This window comes from Rhinoraja longicauda, chromosome 16 (assembly GCF_053455715.1).
Source record: "Rhinoraja longicauda isolate Sanriku21f chromosome 16, sRhiLon1.1, whole genome shotgun sequence".
Taxonomy (NCBI): domain Eukaryota; kingdom Metazoa; phylum Chordata; class Chondrichthyes; order Rajiformes; family Arhynchobatidae; genus Rhinoraja; species Rhinoraja longicauda.
The window spans coordinates 15,755,777-15,776,031 of record NC_135968.1 but is presented as its reverse complement, the minus strand read 5'-3'; the positions used below and the strand labels follow the sequence as shown (position 1 = coordinate 15,776,031).

The 20,255-nt window shown below is 51.5% G+C and overlaps 1 protein-coding gene and 1 pseudogene across 2 annotated transcripts in view; both read right to left on the bottom strand.

The window, feature by feature from the left end:
• The window catches only part of LOC144601263 (glutathione S-transferase omega-1-like), a 131,536-nt gene that overhangs the window by 83,403 nt on the left and 27,878 nt on the right, over positions 1 to 20,255 (bottom strand). The window lies entirely within an intron of this gene.
• Positions 2,013 to 19,492, bottom strand: LOC144600817 (gamma-glutamyl hydrolase-like; annotated as a pseudogene). Its single transcript, XR_013548186.1, has 12 exons — positions 19,360 to 19,492; positions 18,338 to 18,480; positions 16,280 to 16,341; positions 14,658 to 14,689; positions 12,270 to 12,381; positions 10,712 to 10,762; positions 9,549 to 9,633; positions 9,050 to 9,188; positions 7,066 to 7,172; positions 6,301 to 6,394; positions 2,888 to 3,025; positions 2,013 to 2,447 (listed from the first exon to the last, which is right to left on the bottom strand). The product of XR_013548186.1 is annotated as a gamma-glutamyl hydrolase-like (transcript).

The following is a 20,255-nucleotide window of genomic DNA, read 5'->3' as shown; positions in this document are numbered from 1 at the left end:
TGCGCGTCCTTATGCAACTAGATCTTCGACTTCCTCACTGGCAGACCGCAATCTGTACAAATTGGCAACAACACTTCCTCACTGATAACTCACCACAGGAGCACCTCGAGGATTTTTGTTCAGTCTCTGCTCTACTTACTCTATATCCATGACTGTGCAGCCAGACACTGCTCCATTGTCATTTTTACACCTGCTGAAGATGCCATAATTGTTGAACAAATAAAGAATAATGGTGAGTCAGAGGATAGGAGGGAGACTGGTAGTGCCAGAACAACAATGTTGCTTTCAACTGTTAACAAGACCAAGGGGCTGATCGTTAACTTTAGAAGGGGAAAGCCAAGGAACCTATCTTCATCGATGGGTTGGCGGTGGAGAGAGTCAACAGCTTCCAGTTTCTGAGTGAGCATATCGCTGAAGGTCTGTGCTGGATCCAGCACAATGATGCAATCATAAAGAAATCTCATCAATGCTTCTGCTTTCTTGGAGGATTGAGGGGATTTGGTTTGTCCCTGAATACTCCATCAGGCCTCCACAGGTGTACGGTGGAGAGACACCGACTGGGTGCATCACAGACTGAATGGCTCAGCAACTCGATCGCCCAGGAATGAAGATTACAGAGAGGCGGACACTGCCCAGTTCATGACAGGTACTGACCTCCCCACCATCGAAGGGATCTATAAGGGGTGCTACTATGATCTCCAATGGACAGTGTACATGGCTGCTGAACGGACTTCAATTTTGCACTATTATGGTTACCAAGTATTATTGATTATTAATTGATAGTAGTATTGATTGTTGTACACTATCTGTGTGTTGTTGCATTGATGTGCCTGTAAAGCTGAGGCAAGTAAGAATTTATTTGTTCCATTGCCAGGTCACATGAGTAATAAACACTCTTGACAACAATATTTTTGTGAATAGGGTTTATTTTGCCTCCACATATGCTGCTTGACCTGTTGAGTTCTTCTTTTAGCTTTTAAAAATTGTTAATAGAGCTGCCCCAAAGACTTCCTTTGGCAGATCATTCCACACACACCATTTGTTTATCCATCGCATGGACCATCTCCACAAGTCTCTACTTTAGCCTTTAGAGATACGGCGTGGAAACATGCTATTCGGCCCACCAAGCCAATGCCGACCACCCTATAAACTAGCATTATCCGACACACTGGGAACAGTTTACAATTTACATAAGCCAATTAACCCAAATCGTCACCCACCCTTTTTCTCCAGAGGTGCTGCCTGACTCACTGTGAGTTACTCCACAGCTGTCTTCGGAATATACCAGTATTCTGCAGTTCCTTTCTACACAAATTACAAACCTGTACATCTTTGGCTTGTGGGAGGAAAGCAGAGCACCCGGAGAAAAGCCATGTGATCACAGGGAGAACGTACAAGCTCCATACAGACAACACCCTTTGCCAGAGACTCAGGTTCGATCCTGACTACGGGTGCTGCACTGTAAGGAGTTTGTACGTTCTCCCCGTGACCTGCGTGGGTTTTCTCCGAGATCTTCGGTTTCCTCCCACACTCCAAAGACGTACAGGTATGTAGGTTAATTGGCTGGGTAAATGTAAAAATTGTCCCTAGTGGGTGTAGTGTTAATGTGCGGGGATCACTGGGCGGCACGGACTTGGAGGGCCGAAAAGGCCTGTTTCCGGCTGTATATATATGATATGATATGATATGATATGAGAACCTGGATCTCTGACGCCGTGAGGCAACAGCTCTACCACTGCACCACTGTGACTCTGAGCCCGAGACAAGCCACCTTCTCGCACAGGGCACGGCAATCCTGGTGGATCCCTTCAACACTCTGAGCTTCAGGTCGATGATTTGACCTCAGGGCAGGGAAAGGACATCAACCTGAAACACGGGCCATTCCACAGAGGGTACGATACAATACGATACGATATGATACGATAGAACTTTATTTATCCCAGGAGGAAAATTGATCTGCCAATAGTTATAAAACACAAAATACATGAAACATGAAATTAAAATGAGGAGTGGAAAGGAGTAAGGTGATTTATTCACAAAATGCTGGAGTAACTCAGCAGGTCAGGCAGCATCTCGGGAGAGAAGGAATGGGTGACGTTTCGGGTCGAGACCCTTCTTCAGACTGATGTGAGTCAGTTTACTCCACGACAGAAGGGGGAGGAGTTGTACAAGGTGCTGGAAGGCTGACTCATCCCTGCCACTGCCAGCACATGCTGGAGGCAGCGTTTGGAAGATGGTCAGGGATGGGACGCAGGTCTCCCCTCTCCCCCGTGGTCAGCAGGCTGAGAAACCTCCGGCCACAATCTCCGCCAGTCCCACTGCAGGTCAGTCAAAGAGGTAGACACTACGGAACGAGCTCCTGTCACCTAGGAAGCGCGGCATGTGCTGATCGATCAGCAACGACTCTTCCTCCTCTTTACTGGCAAACCGGTGAAGATTGCTCCTGGCTGTTGAGAATGAAAAAAATAAATACAGTTAAAAAAATTTAAATGTAATTACTCACCAGACACGTGGCGGGGGCCTTCGCCAAGGAGAGGCAGCCTCAGTGAACGCCCAGTCATAAAAAGGGATATGTAGGACGAGGATGGGAGAGCAGCTTACGGAGGAGGGGCGGGGGGGGGGGGGCGGTAGGGGAGAGAGATGGGGTCAATAGACAATAGACAATAGGTGCAGGAGGAGGCCATTTGGCCCTTCGAGCCAGCACCGCCATTCAGTGTGATCATGGCTGATCATTCTCAATCAGTACCCCGTTCCTGCCTTCTCCCCATATCCCCTTACTCCGCTATCCTTAAGAGCTCTATCCAGCTCTCTCTTGAATGCATTCAAGAGTACTTCCTCTCCCCATCTTCGCAGCACTCTACGGCCATGGGAGTTTCCACAGACGTACCTTCATTTACAAAGAACTCGGCCAATAGGTAAGACATCCTGACTCCCAGGGGACAGTGTGGAGCATCCAAGCTTTCCTTCCACATATAGCGATTCGCTTCCGGATGCCACTGGGTGCCATAAATCGGATACTGGAGCGCTGCAGGAGGAACGAATGTGACTCAGAATGTGACATTCGGAGACAATGTGTCATCCGGAGACAATGTGGGCAGGTTGAGTGTGTGTACAAGGTGCTGGAATGCTGCTTATGTGTGTGTGTGTGTGTGTGTGTGTGTGTGTGTGTGTGTGTGTGCGTGTGTGTGTGTGTGTGCGCGTGTGTGTGTGTGTCTGTGTGTGTATGGTGTGCATGTGTAAGCATGTGTGTGCATGTGCACATGTGTTTCAGGGTGTGTGTGTGTGTGGCAGGGTGTGTGCATATGTCAGGGTGTCTGTGAGTGAGTGTGTAAGGTGTGTGTGTGGCAGGGTGTGTGTGTGTGGGTGAGTGTAAGGTTGCGTATGTGTAAGGTATGCAAGGTATGCCTGTGTCATGATGTGAGTGTGCAAGATATGTCCGTGTCAGAGAGTGTGCATAAGCCTGTGTGTGTGTGTGAAAGTGTGTGTGTGAGTGTGTGTCTGAGAGTCATTATGTGCGTGTGTGTGAGGGTTTGTGTGTCACGGTGTGTGTCAGGGTTTGTGTGGGTGTGTGCATTGTAAGAGTCAAACAGTTCATGTATGCTAAAATAGAGTTATTAACTAAATACACAGAATAGTATTCCAAACTCTTCGAAAACAAGTAGTTGTTTTATATGTTCCCAAACAGGTTTGTGAATGCCTGGTTATGTCTGGGCTTATTCCTTCCACACATAGCGATTCGCTTCCGGATGCCACTGGGTGCCATAAATCGGATACTGGAGCGCTGCAGGAGGAACGAATGTGACTCAGAATGTGACATTCGGAGACAATGTGTCATCCGGAGACAATGTGGGCAGGTTGAGTGTGTGTACAAGGTGCTGGAATGCTGCTTATGTGTGTGTGTGTGTGTGTGTGTGTGTGTGTGCGTGTGTGTGTGTGTGCGCGTGTGTGTGTGTGTGTCTGTGTGTGTATGGTGTGCATGTGTAAGCATGTGTGTGCATGTGCACATGTGTTTCAGGGTGTGTGTGTGTGTCAGGGTGTGTGCATATGTCAGGGTGTCTGTGAGTGAGTGTGTAAGGTGTGTGTGTGGCAGGGTGTGTGTGTGTGGGTGAGTGTAAGGTTGTGTGTGTGTAAGGTATGCAAGGTATGCCTGTGTCATGATGTGAGTGTGCAAGATATGTCCGTGTCAGAGAGTGTGCATAAGCCTGTGTGTGTGTGTGTGTGAAAGTGTGTGTGTGAGTGTGTGTCTGAGAGTCATTATGTGCGTGTGTGTGAGGGTTTGTGTGTCACGGTGTGTGTCAGGGTTTGTGTGGGTGTGTGCATTGTAAGAGTCAAACAGTTCATGTATGCTAAAATAGAGTTATTAACTAAATACACAGAATAGTATTCCAAACTCTTCGAAAACAAGTAGTTGTTTTATATGTTCCCAAACAGGTTTGTGAATGCCTGGTTATGTCTGGGCTTGCTGGGCAAAACACTGCAATCGTTTGGCAGACCATCTATGGTCCCTACAGCAAGGAGTGCAGAAACAGTGTACACAACAGGTTAAGTGTGGCACGGCCCGATTGGACGGGTTAATGATTGGCGCACTGGAGGGGGTATGGCAAAGTCTGCATGGATGAGAAACGCCATAAAGGACCGTGGTGGGCATCCTTCCAGGGCAGGAGAGAAACCTGGCTTCAGACCGTGTCGCAAATTATGCCAGGTGATCGCCAACAGGTCACTACACAGCGGTGCGATTTGCTGTGTACTTGGGGCTTGCGAGCATCTACCCGATACGTGAGACTGTCTGCCTTAGTAAGGAGTGTAAAAAAATACTTTATTGTGAAACGTCGCTTGCCGGAATCCGGTCTTTTTTCAAATACAACAATGTGAGTTGGGTGTATGTGTCAGTGCATGTGTGGCAAAGTGTGTGGTCCCTTTCAGAATGGCAGGCAGTGACTAGTGGGGTACCGCAAGGCTCGGTGCTGGGACCGCAGCTATTTACAATATACATTAATCACTTGGATGAAGGGATTAAAAGTACCATTAGCAAATTTGCAGATGATACAAAGCTGGGTGGTTGTGTGAACTGTGAGGAAGATGCTATGAGGTTGCAGGGTGACTTGGACAGGTTGTGCGAGTGGGCGGATGCATGGCAGATGCAGTTTAATGTGGATAAGTGTGAGGTTATCCACTTTGGTGGTAAGAATAGGAAGGCAGATTATTATCTGAATGGTGTCAAGTTAGGAACAAGGGATGTACAACGAGATCTGGGTGTCCAACTGCATCAGTCACTGAAAGGAAGCATGCAGGTACAGCAGGCAGTGAAGAAAGCCAATGGAATGTTGGCCTTCATAACAAGAGGAGTTGAGTATAGGAAAGAGGTCCTTCTGCAGTTGTACAGGGCCCTAGTGAGACCACACCTGGAGTACTGTGTGCAGTTTTGGTCTCCAAATTTGAGGAAGGATATTCTTGCTATTGAGGGCGTGCAACGTAGGTTTACTAGGTTAATTCCCGGAATGGCGGGACTGCATATGTTGAAAGACTGGAATGACTAGGCTTGTATACACTGGAATTTAGAAGGATGAGAGAGGATCTTATCGAAACATATAAGATTATTGCTGATTAAGAATGCTGGTGCTGGCTCGAAGGCCCGAATGGCCTACTCCTGCACCTATTGTCTATTGTCTATGTGTGGGTGTATGTATGTGTGAAGGTATATGTGTGAAAGTGTGTCGATGCAAAATGCTGGAGTAACTCAGCGGGACAGGCAGCATCTCTGGAGAGAAAGAATAGGTGAGGTTTCAGGTCGAGACCCTTCTTCAGACTGATCAGTGTGAAAGTGTGTGTTAGGGTGTGGGTCAGGATGAATGTGTCAGGGTGTGTGTGTGTCAGGGTACGTCTTTGTGTGTGTGTGTGTGAGGATGTGTGTGTGTGTTAGGGTGTGTGTGTGTGTGTGTGTGTGTGTGTGTGTGTGTGTGCGCGTGTTAGGGTGTGTGTGTGTGTGTGTGTGTACGTGTGTGTGTGTATGTGTTTGTGAGGGTGTGTGTGTGTATGTGTTTGTGAGGGTGTGTGTGTGTGTGTGTGTGTGTGTGTGGGTGTGTGTGTACGTGTGTGTGTGTATGTGTTTGTGAGGGTGTGTGTGTGTGTGTGTGTGTGTGTGTGTGTGTGTGTGTGTGTGTCTCTCTGTCCCTGCTGCCGGGATACCCACACAAGGATGTACATTATTCAGAACCACGTGTTTCCAATGTGTGGATTGCCTGGTCTGTGTTACTGTGGTGTCAGACCCTGAGCCCGTGACTACCCCCAGCCTCTCCCTACCTTCCATGGTGGAGACAAAGGTGATTCCTTGTGGGTCGGTGTTGGTGGAGATGAGTCTGTAGAAGGAGCGCAGCTTCTCGTTCGCCTCAAAGGCCTAAAGCCAACAGCCACGGTCAGTCACTGTGGGGACGGAGCCCTGACTCCCACCCCCACCCACATCATGTTGTACCCCATCCCTTCCCTCCTTCCGAACCCTCTCCCACCCCCCCACTCTTCAACCCATGTTCCATTTTATCTTCCCCTCTGTCAGTGCAAAACAGGTTTGAACCCGTGCTGTATGACTGTGACTCACAGTGTTCGGTTTGGGTTTATTATTGTCACTTGTATCGAGGTACAATGAAAGGCTTTGTTTTGCATGCTGTCCAATCAGATCCAATAATACCATCCATAAATACAATCAAATCAAACTCAAGTACAGTAGAAGAGCAAAGGGGAAGATGCAGAATACAGAATATAGTTCTTAACAAGGCCTGGAAAGAGAGGACGTCCACTCAATCCAGGCCTTGTTAACCACCGCCCCTTCCACACTACCCTCTCCCACCCTCACCCCCACATCCCATCCGCAACCACCGCACTTGCCCCCAAACCACGGCCCCCCCCTCCCGCACCACCCTGTCCCACCCTCATCAACCCTACCCAGCCCCCTCCCACCGCCCCTCCATAACACCCCTCCTCCCCTGAGCGCACCTGCCCCAAAACCACCACTCACTGGACCCACACACCGCCCCCCTCACAAAACCCCCTCCCACCCTCACCCCCTCTTACCTCCAGGGTGAGGCTGTACTTGTGAAAGTGTCCGGTCAGGGGGGTTTCTGCTAAAACTTTCATCATCTCCGGGGGGAAGTCACGGAACATTCGGCAGCTTTTTCTTTCTGAAAAGATATGGGTTGGGGTTAATGTTGGGGTCAGTGTTCAGGTTGGGGTCGGTGTTGGGGTCAGGGTTGGTGTTGGGGTCAGGGTCAATGTTCGGGTCGGGGTCAGTGTTGGGGTCAGGGTCAGTGTTGGGGTCAGGGTCAGTGTTCGGGTCGGGGTCAGTGTTGGGGTCAAGGTCAGTGTTGGGGTCGGGAACAGTGTTGGTGTTGGGTCAGTGTTGGGGTCATGGTCGGAGTTGGGGTCAGGGTCAGTGTTGGGGTCAGGGTCAGTGTTGAGGTCAGTGTTGGGGTCAGAGTCGGTGTTGGGGTCAGGGTCAGTGTTGAGGTCAGTGTTGAGGTCAGTGTTGGGGTCAGGGTCAGTGTTGGGGTCAGGGTCAGTGTTGAGGTCAGGGTCAGTGTTGGGGTCAGGGTCAGTGTTGGGGTCAGGGTCAATGTTGGGGTCAGGGTCAGTGTTGGGGTCAGGGTCAGTGTTGAGGTCAGTGTTGGGGTCAGGGTCAGTGTTGGGGTCAGGGTCAGTATTGGGGTCAGGGTCAATGTTGGGGTCAGGGTCAGTGTTGGGGTCAGGGTCAGTGTTGGGGTCAGGGTCAGTGTTGGGGTCAGGGTCAGTGTTGAGGTCAGTGTTGGGGTCAGGGTCAGTGTTGGGGTCAGGGTCAATGTTGGGGTCAGTATTGGGGTCAGAGTCGGTGTTGGGGTCAGGGTCAGTGTTGGGGTCAGAGTCGGTGTTGGGGTCAGGGTCGGTGTTGAGGTCAGGGTTGGGGTCAGGGTCGGGGTCGTTTTGGGGGTTAGGGTCGGGGTCAAAGTCAGGGTCGGGGTCATGGTCAGTGTCGGGGGTCAGTGTTCGGAGTCAATGTCGAGGGTCGGGGTCAGGGTCAATGTCGAGGGTCAATGTCGAGGGTCAGAGTCGGGGTCAGTGTCGGGGTCAGGGTCAGTGTGTGAAGCGGGAGGGGTGAGTTGGCCCATTGAGTCTACTCCGCCATTCAATCATGGCTGATCTATTTTTCCCTCACAATCCCATTCTCCTGCCTTCTCCCCGTAACATTCGACGCAACATAAACCAAATAAATCCAAACCTAAGTCAAAGGTTGATTGGCCTTAAGTTTAAATGAGATGTGCGTGGCAACTTTTTTTACACAGAGGGTGGTGTGGGCCTGGAACGCGCTGCGACGGGTGTTGATGGAGGCAGATACGATAGTGGTGTTTAGGAGTCTTTTGGAAGAGGTGCATGAAATGCAGGGGACAGAGGGAAATGGATCATGTGCAGGTAGATAACAATTTGTTTAGCACAGACAATGTGGGCTGAATGGCCTATTCTTGTGCAGTACTGTCCTGTGTTCTATGATTCAGAGGGAGACGAGACTATGCTAAAGGCCCGTGTCTCCGCTGAAGGGGCTGGACCTGGAACCAGCGCCCAGGGCACCTGGCACTGAGATCAGAGTGAGTTTGCCCAGACAGTGTGGGATCTTCAGCTACCCTGTTCATTCAGGGCTGAGGTCAACAGGTGCCGGGGGAGGGAGCCGGAGTATCTGGGAATCGGGCAGGATCGTTGGAAAATCGGCCCAAACAGGAATAACTGGAGGGGCCGAATGTTCCGGGCCCTGATTCCTGGCCGGCCCGCACCTCGTGGCCTTGCAACTTGTCTCACCCCTCTTCGGATCCCGCCCCCCCCCCCCCCCTCCCCCTCCCAATCCCGCTTCAGCCTGGCCTCTCCCCGTGTACGCTCTGTACCCCACAGCACCTCTCCCTCACCTCGATCCCCCTCTCCCCCGGTCACTCCGTGCCCCACGCCTCCTCGCCCCCCCCCCCCCCCCTCTCCACCCTGTCCACCCGATCCGCCTCCCCCCCTCGGGCGCCCCATCCCAGTCCCACCCGCCCCGTACCGGGGGTGAAGTGGAACGGCAGAGCCACGTTGGCGCTGTCCGTGCGGCGGAGCAGGTTGTGGCCGGCGGTGAGCGCCGTCAGTAGCTGGTGGCCCAGACACGTGCCCCACACCGGGAAATAGTTGCCCCGGTCACCGGCCTGTGGAGAAAGAGAGAGAGAGAGGGGGGGGGGGGTTCAACAATGCAAGAAACCCGGGCCCGTGGTCACCAGGTGAGGTCCCGCACCAGACCCGGGTAGTGCGCAGCGCTCCCAGACCACAGCATTAACAACTGCAGCAGAGAGACAGAGCGCTAGAGGAACTCAACGGGTCAGGCAGCATCTGTGGAGGGAATGGACGGATGGCCATTCCGGTCGGCTCCCTTCTTCAGACAGATTGCGTGGGGAAAGGAGTCAAGCCCCCCCCCCCCCCCTCCCCTCCCCTCCCTCCCCCTCCCCTCCCTCCCCTCTCCCAGTCTCAGCCACATTGACAAACACACACACATGGCAACTCTAACTGACCTGGATCGCCATCCTGTAGAAGATTCCGGCCACCCGGGCGAACTCCGAGGTTTCGAGGTCCACAGCTCCGCCGGGAAGCAGGATCCTGGGGTAGAGGTGGCGCTCGGTCAATGGCACGGCCTAGGGTGTCGGACTATCGCGACGAGCGACGCGCGGCTCCACTGCCAGGGGCGAGCACAAGGAACGCGGCAGCAACATCACTGCATCGAGGGGTTCCCGCCGGATGTGACCGGCCCCTGACCGAGAACCAGGAGGTGGAGGCGTTTCCTCTGTAGGGGCTGACCGACAGAAGCAACCTGTCCCACATAACAGAACACACAGTGCTGGAGGAACTCTGCGGGCCAGGCAGCATCTGTGGAGGGAATGGACTGACTATGTTTGGGATTGGGACCGTCCTCCAGACTGACGGAGTAGGGGGTGGAAAGCTGGAAAAGAGGTGGGATTGGACAAGTGATAGGTGGATACAAGCGAGGAGGTTGATTGTGAAGTAAGTGACAAAGACTGAAGGCGAAAAAGAGTCAAAAGGGTGTCAGATAAGGACAGAAGAGGAAGAGTGAAATGTAAAGTCGGAAGGGGGGAGGTGGGTGGAAGGGGAAGGGGAAGGAAATCGAAGGATAACGGGGAAAAGGGGAGTCCGGCCGGGGAAATAGTACGGATCAGAAGGAACTGAGCAGGGCAATGGTGTGTGTGTGGGGGTGTGGGGGGGGGGGGGTGTCTGTATGTGTGTGTGTGTGTGTGTGTGTGTGTGTGTGTGTGTGTGTGTGTGTGTGTGCGTACATACACACACTGAACATTTTTGTTGTTTATTAGGGGTTTCACAGAGTACTGTGTTTACATATCTGTTGTGTTGCTGCAAGTAAGAATTGCACTGTTCAGTTTCGGGACACACGACAAGAAAACACTTTTGACTAAGGCAGGTCTGTGTGGGACCGGTCGGCGCAAGAAGCTTCTTCAGTTCCTCCAACCGGACAGCGTGAGGCGCTGTGCGCCTTTCCGTGCCGGTTGCAGTCAGACGCGAGAGTGGCAATGAAGAGACCGATACTCAGAGTGGAAGTAGGCAGCGAGGGACACAGAGACAGCCGGCGTCACCCGGGGTGAGAGAGTTCCCCGAGTGGAGAGAATAAAACTAAAGAAGGGGAAAAATCTGATGATCAAACACATACCCGTTTATTGAGTTAAATATCTTGTCATATTCAGACTCACTGAGGTACAATCTGCAAGAGAACAATGACTATTAGTCATCCAATCAAAACTATCGCCCTCACCCCACACTCACCCAACCTAACTCCATTCCTAATTCATCCCAGCATACATCCCCTTCTTATCCCAATTCTCGAGTCATCCCCAAATGCACAATCAACTCGCCCAACCAAGTCCACAATCCCCCATCCCAATGTCAATCCTAAACCCACCCCCATCTCCATCTGCAATTCCTCATGTTCCCAATCCTTCTGGATTCTGCCCGACAGTGGCGCAGCGGTAGAGTTGCTGCCAGACACCCCGGTTCAATCCTGACTACGGGTGCGGTCTGCGCAGAGTTTGTAACGTTTACCCTGCGACCACGTGGGTTTGCTCCCACACTCCAAAGACATGCAGGTTTGTAGGTTAATTGGCTTCGGTAAGTTGACCCTAGTGTGTACGTTGTGAAAATGGGAACAACTAGCACCGGTGAACGTTGGTCTGTGGTCGTGGGCCTGTTTCCACGCTGTATTCCACCTCCTTCTAAACCTTTTCTATCCTTGTACCTGTCCAAATATCATTTGAATATCATTTAAATGCTGTTATTGCATCTCTCTCGTCTACCTCCTTTTGCAGATCGTTCCATATACCCAACATCCTCTGAGTGAAACAGTTGCCCTTCAGGTTCCTGTTTAATCGGTTCCTCTCAATTTAAACCGCTGCCATCTAGTTCCCTACCCTGCGGGGTGGGGGGGGGGCTGTGCATTCACTCTATCTATTGCCCCTCACGATTTTATACACCTTTACGCTCCAAGGAATAGCGCCCTAACCTACCCAACCGCTCCCTGTAGCTCAGGCCCTCGATTCCTGGCAACATCCGTGTAAATCTTGTCTGCACGCTTTCCAGCTTGATAGCATCTTTCCTACAACAGGGTGACTAAAACTCAACACAATACCCCAAACACAGTCTCATTGACGTTTTGTACAACTGTAACACAACGTCCCAACTTGTATACACAATTCCCTGACTGATGTATGAACAAGGACAAGGACAAGCAGGTCAAACCTAATCCCAACATCAACATTAGGGGGGGGGGGGTCAAAGTTCCTCGCCTTCCCTCAGTCCTCACCCCTCCACTCCGCTCACTCCTCCTCTCCCCTCAACCCTCCTCACCCCTCCTCTCTCGCCCTCACGCCTCCTTTCCCCTCACATTCCTCCCTCCTCTTCCCGGCCCTTACCTGTCTCCAAGCCCCCGCCCCCTCTCCCCTCATCCCTCGAGTCTCCTCGCCTTCATCTCATCCCCTCCCCCTCCTCTCCCCTCGCCCTCTGGCGCTTTCACCCCCCCCCCCCCCCTTGTCCTCACTCTTCACTTACTCCCCCACTCCTACAACCACCATTCATAATCCCTCTAAAAACAAACGTCATTTGACTCGACCATCCCATCAATTTTGCTCCTGTCCTTCGACCTCTGAACCGCACCGATCCCCCGGGCAGATCCAAGACCACCCCACGGTGCGCCACGGGAGGCGGGTTGGGCTCACCTGATGACCGCCACCCTGCAGCCTGCTGACTCGAGGTGCTTCACGTAGGTGCTGGCCACGTAGGTGCGGGCCTCCTGGGCCAGGTCGTCCACCGTGTGCTGTGCGAGGATACCTGGTGGGAGAGGCAGGGGGTGAGGGCCGCGAACCGACTATGCCACACGTCCCACCCGCTGACCCAGACAGGGAGGCATGACGCTCAGACCCCCCCCCCGACCAGGCAGCGAGGCCGAGAATTCCCCAGGGATGGGCACAGATATGTCATTCAGGAACCGGGCTTGAGGGGATGGAGGGTGGGGTTGTGGAGACGCGAGGAACTGCAGATGCTGACATCCTGAGAAAACCCCAAAGTGCTGGAGGAACTCAGGGGGTCAGGCAGCGTCTGTGGAGGGAAAGAACGGATGACGTTTATGAACAAGACCTTTCTTCGCACTGATCAGTTCGAAGGTGGGTCCCGAACCCAAAGATCACTATTCCACCTTCTCCAGAGATGCTGCCTGGCCCGCTGAGTTATTCCGGTATTTTTGGTCCTCTAGTACTCTGTTCCTTCGAGAAAATATATTCGTCTGTTTCTCAGTTGTAAATAACTGATTTTCAAATCTTGACCAGCTGAGTTCCTCCAGCACTCTGAGTTTTCCCCTCAAGATTTCGACATCTGCAGTTCCTTGTGACTCTCAAATCTTCCTCTTCTAGAGACACAAAAAAAACTAGAGTAACTCTGCGGGACAGGCAGCATCTCTGGAGAGAAGGAATAGGTGACGTTTCGGGTCCGTCAGTCTGAAGAAGGGTCTCCACCCGAAATATCACCCATTCCTTCTCTCCAGAGTTGCTGCCTTTCCCGCTGTTACTCCAACTTTTAGAGTCTATATTCGGTTTCAGCATCTGAAGTTCCTTCCTACACATCTACTGTTGACGAGTTGAACCGGTACTTTGGATACTTTGGTACTGACATGGATAGAAAATTGGTTGATAGACCGAAGCAAAGAGTGGAGATAAATGGGTCCCTTTCAGAATGGCAGGCAGTAACTAGTGGGGTACCGCAAGGCTCGGTGCTGGGACCGCAGCTATTTACAATATATATTAATGACTTGGATGAAGGGATTAAAAGTACCATTAGCAAATTTGCAGATGATACAAAGCTGGGTGGTAGTGTGAACTGTGAGGAAGATGCTATGAGGTTGCAGGGTGACTTGGACAGGTTGTGTGAGTGGGCGGATGCATGGCAGATGCAGTTTAATGTGGATAAGTGTGAGGTTATCCACTTTGGTGGTAAGAATAGGAAGGGAGAGTATTATCTGAATGATGTCAAGTTAGGAACAGGGGACGTACAACGAGATCTGGGTGTCCTAGTGCATCAGTCACTGAAAGGAAGCATGCAGGTACAGCAGGCAGTGAAGAAAGCCAATGGAATGTTGGCCTTCATAACAAGAGGAGTTGAGTATAGGAGCAAAGAGGTCCTTCTGCAGTTATACAGGGCCCTAGTGAGACCGCACCTGGAGTACTGTGTGCAGTTTTGGTCTGCAAATTTGAGGAAGAATATTCTTGCTATTGAGGGCGTGCAGCGTAGGGTTACTAGGTTAATTCCCGGAATGGCGGGACTATCATATGTTGAAAGACTGGAGCGACTAGGCTTGTATACACTGGAATTTAGAAGGATGAGAGGGGATCTTATTGAAACGTATAAGATTATTAAGGGGTTGGACACGTTAGAGGCAGGAAACATGTTCCCAATGTTGGAGTCCAGAACAAGGGGCCACAGTTTAAGAATAAGGGGTAGGCCATTTAGAACTGAGATGAGGAAAAACTTTTTCAGTCAGAGAGTTGTGAATCTGTGGAATTCTCTGCCTCAGAAGGCAGTGGAGGCCAATTCTCTGAATGCCTTCAAGAGAGAGCTGGATAGAGCTCTTAAGGATAGCGGAGTCAGGGGGTATGGGGAGAAGGCAGGAACGGGGTACTGATTGAGAATGATCAGCCATGATCACATTGAATGGCGGTGCTAGCTCGAAGGGCCGAATGGCCTCCTCCTGCACCTATTGTCTATTGTCTACTTCTTCTAGTTTTGGTATCGGTTTATTATTGTCACGCGGACCGAGATGCAGTGGAAACTTTGATGATGTGTTAGATCTAATCATAACATACATACCGTTAAAACAGGTCAACCATGAGCACAACAGCTAGTGCCAAGAGAAACATACCGTAGTGAAGTACCAGTGTCACGGTTACAGAGAAAGCGCAGGGAAAAAAAAGTGCAAGGCCCGCAATGTGGTCGGGTAGATCGTGGACGACGCCCTCAGTCTCCCTGCCCCAAGATGGGGAGTTTGGTGATCACTCCGACACCTGGGGTAATCGGGTTCCGCGCACCAACGCAGCGAAGGCAAAGGCATCACTCACCTATTATGGGTCGGTGGTTGAGGATTGTAGCTCTGTGGAAGAGATTGAAGAGGGGAGAGTGAGTTTGGGGAGGGTCTGTGGCGCCGGGCGGACGCGGGGTTACGGGGCTCCGTTTCCCGCTGTAGTTGGGGAGCCTCGGACAGCGAGGCCAGCGGACACTCTCCGCCAGGACCCGACCATACCAGGAATCCGGCCAGTACTGTCACGGCACAAAGGAGGCCGTTCCGCCCATCGTCAGCGACTGCACTGGCGTTCACCCTGGCGTGATCATATTTTAATTAAACCCTCCGGCCCTCTCCCCCCCCCCCCCCCCCTGCACTCCCCCCCCCCCCCCCCCCACCCCATCCATCTGCAGTTGTACAAGGCCCTAGTGAGACCGCACCTGGAGTACTGTGTGCAGTTTTGGTCTCCGAATTTGAGGAAGGAAATTCTTGCTATTGAATATATAGCGTCGGTTTACTAGGTTAATTCTCGGAATGGCGGGACTGTCATATGTTTTGAAAGACTGGAGCGACTAGGCTTGTATACGCTGGAATTTAGAAGGGTGAGAGGGGATCTTATCGAAACATATAAGATTATTAAGGGGTTGGACACGTTAGAGGCAGGAAACATGTTCCCAATGTTGGGGGAGTCCAGAACCAGGGGCCACATTTTGAGAATAAGGGGTGGGACATTTAGAACGGAGATGAGGAAATACTTTTTCAGTCAGAGAGTTGTGAATCTGTGAAATTCTTTGCCTCAGAAGGCAGTGGAGGCCAGTTCTCTGAATGCATTCAAGAGAGAGCTAGATATAGCTCTTAAGGATAGCGGAGTCAGGGGGTATGGGGAGAAGGCAGGAACGGGGTACTGATTGAGAATGATCAGCCATGATCACATTGAATGGTGGTGCTGGCTCGAAGGGCCGAATGGCCTCCTCCTGCACCTATTGTCTATCCTCCTCCCCAACCCCGGTAACGCTCCCATTTAGCCCACCATTCCCCCCCCCCCCCCCCCCCACCCTGTCCCTTTCCTCTCCTCCATATCCTCATCCCCTCGTTTCCCCTTTATTCCCCCCCCTCCCGTTCCTCTTTCTCCCCCATCCCCTTCTACCCATAATCTGCCGTCCGGCTTAACATTTCATTCCACCTCTTCGATCCTTACCTACTGCCCTTTTGTCCCCTTTCCACCTTTTGTCACTTACTGCACCCATTTGTCAATAAACATGTGCCCCCTCACATGTGTCCACTTATCACTTGGCAGGTTTTATCCCACCCCCAGCTCTCATTTACTATTTTCTCTCGCTCACCCCCTCCCCGACCCTCTTCCCAACTCAAATCTCTCCCCACCACTCATCCTTCACCCGTCCCCGCTCCTTCTAAACCCTCCGACCACCCGGTGAATCTCCGCCGATCACTGATCGTTAGATCCAGCTCCATCCCAAATACTCCAATCTTCCAGGTAGTCCCGAGGCCGTTTCACCCGCAGTGTCGCCGCGGCCCGGGCAGCTGGTGAACAGTCCCCCCCCACACCACCACCATCACCCCCCACCTACTATCTCAGTGACCTGGGTTGGTGCCCGGTGCGGTTGGCACCGACCATCCCACCCCGGCCCATCACGGATCGCCCTTTCTGCAACCTCTCACCTGCAGTGTCCGTTCATCGCTGCGATCAGTCTCTAGGATGTCCAGGTCGGTAATAGTCCAGGCTCAGGGAAGGGGTTGCTTAAATATCTCCAGAACCACGGCCCTCCCAGTGACACATCTTGTGAAACTCCAGCTTGTGAACTCTCGCCGGTGTCAGAGAGAGAGGGCCGGCTGAAAGGGAACCTGCTTGCAAAAGATTTTGATTGGTTCAAATCCCCGCGAACAATAACAAACTATTGAAAGTTGCCCAACTAAAAGTTCACGAATCTCAAGTGAGGCCGTTTGGCCCATCGCTCGTGTGCAGGATCTTTGAAAAAATTGCTCTCATGAAGGAACAGGTAGGGTGAACGCACATAATATTTTACCCAGAGTAGTGGAATCAAGAAGAGGGCATAGATTTAAGGTGAGGAGGGGAAGATTAAATAGGAACATGTGGGGCAATTTCTCTACACAAAACGTGTATGGGTATATGAAACGAGCTGCCAGAGGAAATAGTTGAGGCAGAACCTTTAAAAAACATTTGGACAAGTACACGGATACCATAGATTTAGAAGGATACTAGACCAAGTGGACCCGTTGGGCCCAAACCTCTCCTGCATTCGTGCAGCACCCTCTCCTCCCCCTATCCCCTCTTCCCCCCCTCCCCCTCCCCATCCCCTTTCCCCCCCTCCCCATCCCCTTCTCCCTCCCCCTCTCCCCCCATTCCCCTCCCTCCCCCTCTCCCCCATTCCCCTCCCTCCCCCTCTCCCCCATTCCCCTCCCTCCCCCCTCCCCCATTCCCCTCCCCCCCACTCCATCCCCCTCAACCCCTCTTATCCTCCACCCTCCCTCCACCCCCTCCCTCCCTATGAGATAGTTTTAAACTTTAAATGTTGGGGGAGTCCAGAACCAGGGGCCACAGTCTTAGAATAAAGGGGAGGCCATTTAAAACTGAGGTGAGAAGGAACTTTTTCACCCAGAGAGTTGTGAATTTGTGGATGGAGAGGTTGGGCAACTTTTTCACATAAAGTTGCCCCTCGGTTCGGGCAGGATGATGGGTATATGGAACGAGCTGTCGGAGGAGGTAGTTAAGGCAGGTACTAAAACAACCTTCCAAAGACATTGGACATGTACATGGATATGAAGGGTTTAGAGTGTTATGGGCCTAACCGCAGACAAATGGGACAAGCTCAGATGGGATATCTTGGCCGGCAGGGGCGAGTTGAGCCGAAGGGCCTGTTTCCTTGCGGTGTGACTATCCCAGCCCGTAGATCCGGGAGGTGGGGCGGTGAGTTTCACCTGGATGACTAAAGTATATCAGGAGATTCCGGAGTAAATAAATCAGGGAGCTTTCAAAACAATTAGTCAGCGGAATTTCTGGAAAGGCGGAGAAGGAAGAGCCGAGTCCATTCTTTCTCGTCGCGTCAGCGAGAAGCCGTCGACAAGGCATTGTCTGGCGCAGCCGCTCACGTTTCTGGAAATAACGCACTGCTCCCACTTCCTGAAAGCGTCGACATTTCAAAATACTTTCCCTTTTATTTTTACAGAAAATCATGACATCATGCTCGCGCCTAGCTAAAGGTGATAGAGGAGGGGGGGTGGGGTGGGGGGTGTGATTGGCAAATGGGTGGAGGAAGTGACAAAGGCTAGATGTGAAAAGGAAACATAGAAACATAGAAAATAGGTGCAGGAGTAGGCCATTCGGCCCTTCGAGCCTGCACCGCCATTCAATATGATCATGGCTGATCATCCAACTCAGTATCCCGTACCTGCCTTCTCTCCATACCCCCTGATCCCTTTAGCAAAAAGGGCCACATCAAACTCCCTCTTAAATATAGCCAATGAACTGGCCTCAACTACCTTCTGTGGCAGAGAATTCCACATGTGAGACTATACATGTTTTCAATCAAACAAAAGGGATGTCAGAGAAAGAAAGAAGAGGAGTGAAATGCCAAGCCGGAGGGAGGGATATGGGTGGAAGAGGACGTGGGATGGTGGTGGTAGTGGTGGGGGGGGGGGGGAGGAGAGGGCCGAGTCAGTGGGTAATGGGAGCGTCGAGGGTTGGGGATAAGATCTGACCTACAGTTCCAAACTCCACGGCGAGCACCTGAACAGTTTAGCGTTCGCCCAGAGGGCCAGCCAGCATCTCTGGAGTAAAGGAATAGGTGACGTTTCGGGTCGAGACCCTCCAGATCGTTCTTCTTTATAGTTTGCCCAGGCGCCTTGTAGCCGTGGGGAATCGCTCACAGAGGTGTTCTACTGGGGGGGTTTTCAGTCCCTGCTCCTTTTGTTGTTAAATTTACTGACATTTACAATCTTCCCATCGTCACGTCTCAACTCCCGGACTCGAGGCGTTTGGAAGTGGTAGATGCAATGAACTGCATGTGCTGGTTTACAAATAAAAAGACACAAAGTGCTGGAGTAACGCAGCAGGTCAGGCAGCATCTCTGGAGAACACGGATGCATGATTTTTCGAGTCGGGGCGTTTTTTCAGACTGTTTGTATTAAAGGGTAGAAAGTTGGAAAAGGGAGGTGGGGCGGGACAAAGTCTTGCAAGTGATAGGTGGCTACGGGTGAGGGGTGAGGGGGGGGTTGATTAGTAAAGGCCAGAGATGTAAAGACTGTGAAATAAATTGAGAGGCAGCGTGAAATGTGAAGCCAGAGGAGGGTATAAAGAGGCATGTACTATCACATTTAAAATACATTTGGACAGGTACCATAGATTTAGAAGGATATGGGCCAAACGCGGGCAGGTGGGACTAGTGTAGGTGGGACATATTAGTCGGTGTAGGTAAGTTGGGCCGAAGAGCCTGCTTTCAAGCTGTAAGGCTTTCTGACTCTATGACTAAATGGATTCCATCACTAATGCATTTGTAAGATTGCGTTTGCGTGTTTAAAACTCGCACAGGGGTGCGTTTGAGAAGCGGAGGAGAGAGTCGCCCAGGTAAGAGTTCAGTGCCCGCAGCAGTCGAGACACCTTGTTGTCATTGTGGAAATTCACAGATTTCCTCTGATCAAGAAGGAAACGTGACGAGATCGCGGGAATTCCCAGGAGCATCTCAGACGTCAGTCGTCGGGCAGCTCGTTCCAGTGAGGCTGACGCTTGTGAGTCACCGACAAGCGACAGCCGGACCCCGACATCAGTCGGTTTACGCTGGAATTTACCGAGCTGTGTGATTCAGTGCTTGCCGGACCGAGAAACAGCAGCGCGCCGGTGATAGCCAGAAGCAACATGCCCAGGACTCATAGGCTTTGTTGGTGTGGGTCTGAGTCCCTGCTGGAATAGATCTCAGTCCCTGCTGGAATAACTCTCAGACTCTGCTGGTGTGTCCCAGAACATGCTGGTGTGGATCTCGGTCATTAGGTCAGAAAGTCATGTGATAGGATCAAGTCTATTCCGCCATTCAATCATGGCTGATCTATCTCTCCCTCCCAACCCCATTCTCCTGCCTTCTCCTCATAATCTCTGACACCTGAACTAATCAAACATATATCGATCTCTGCCTTAAAATTATCCACTGACGGCTTCTACCGCCTTCTGTGGCAAATAATTCCGCAGATTCACCACCCTCCAACTCCAAGTTTGATGGTGTCAAATATATTTCTCCTCATCTCCTTCCTAAAAGAACGTCCTTTAATTCTGAGGCGATGACCTCACTAGACTCTCCCACTAGTGGAAACATCCTCTCCACGTCCACTCTATCCAAGCTTTTCACTATTCTGCATGTTTCAATGAGGTCCCCCCCTCATTCATCTAAACTCCAGCATGTACAGGCTCAGGGCCAACAAACGCGCATCTTAGGTTAACCTATTCATTCCTGGGATCATTCTTGTAAACCTCCTCTGGACTCTCTCCAGAGCCAGCACGCCCTTCCTCAGATATGGTGCCCAAAATTGATCACAATATCCCAAATGAGAGAAGGGTGACCCGATCTCAGATGTCATTAAGCTGGAATGGGTGCAGAGAAGATTTGCGACGATGTTACCAGGACTCGAG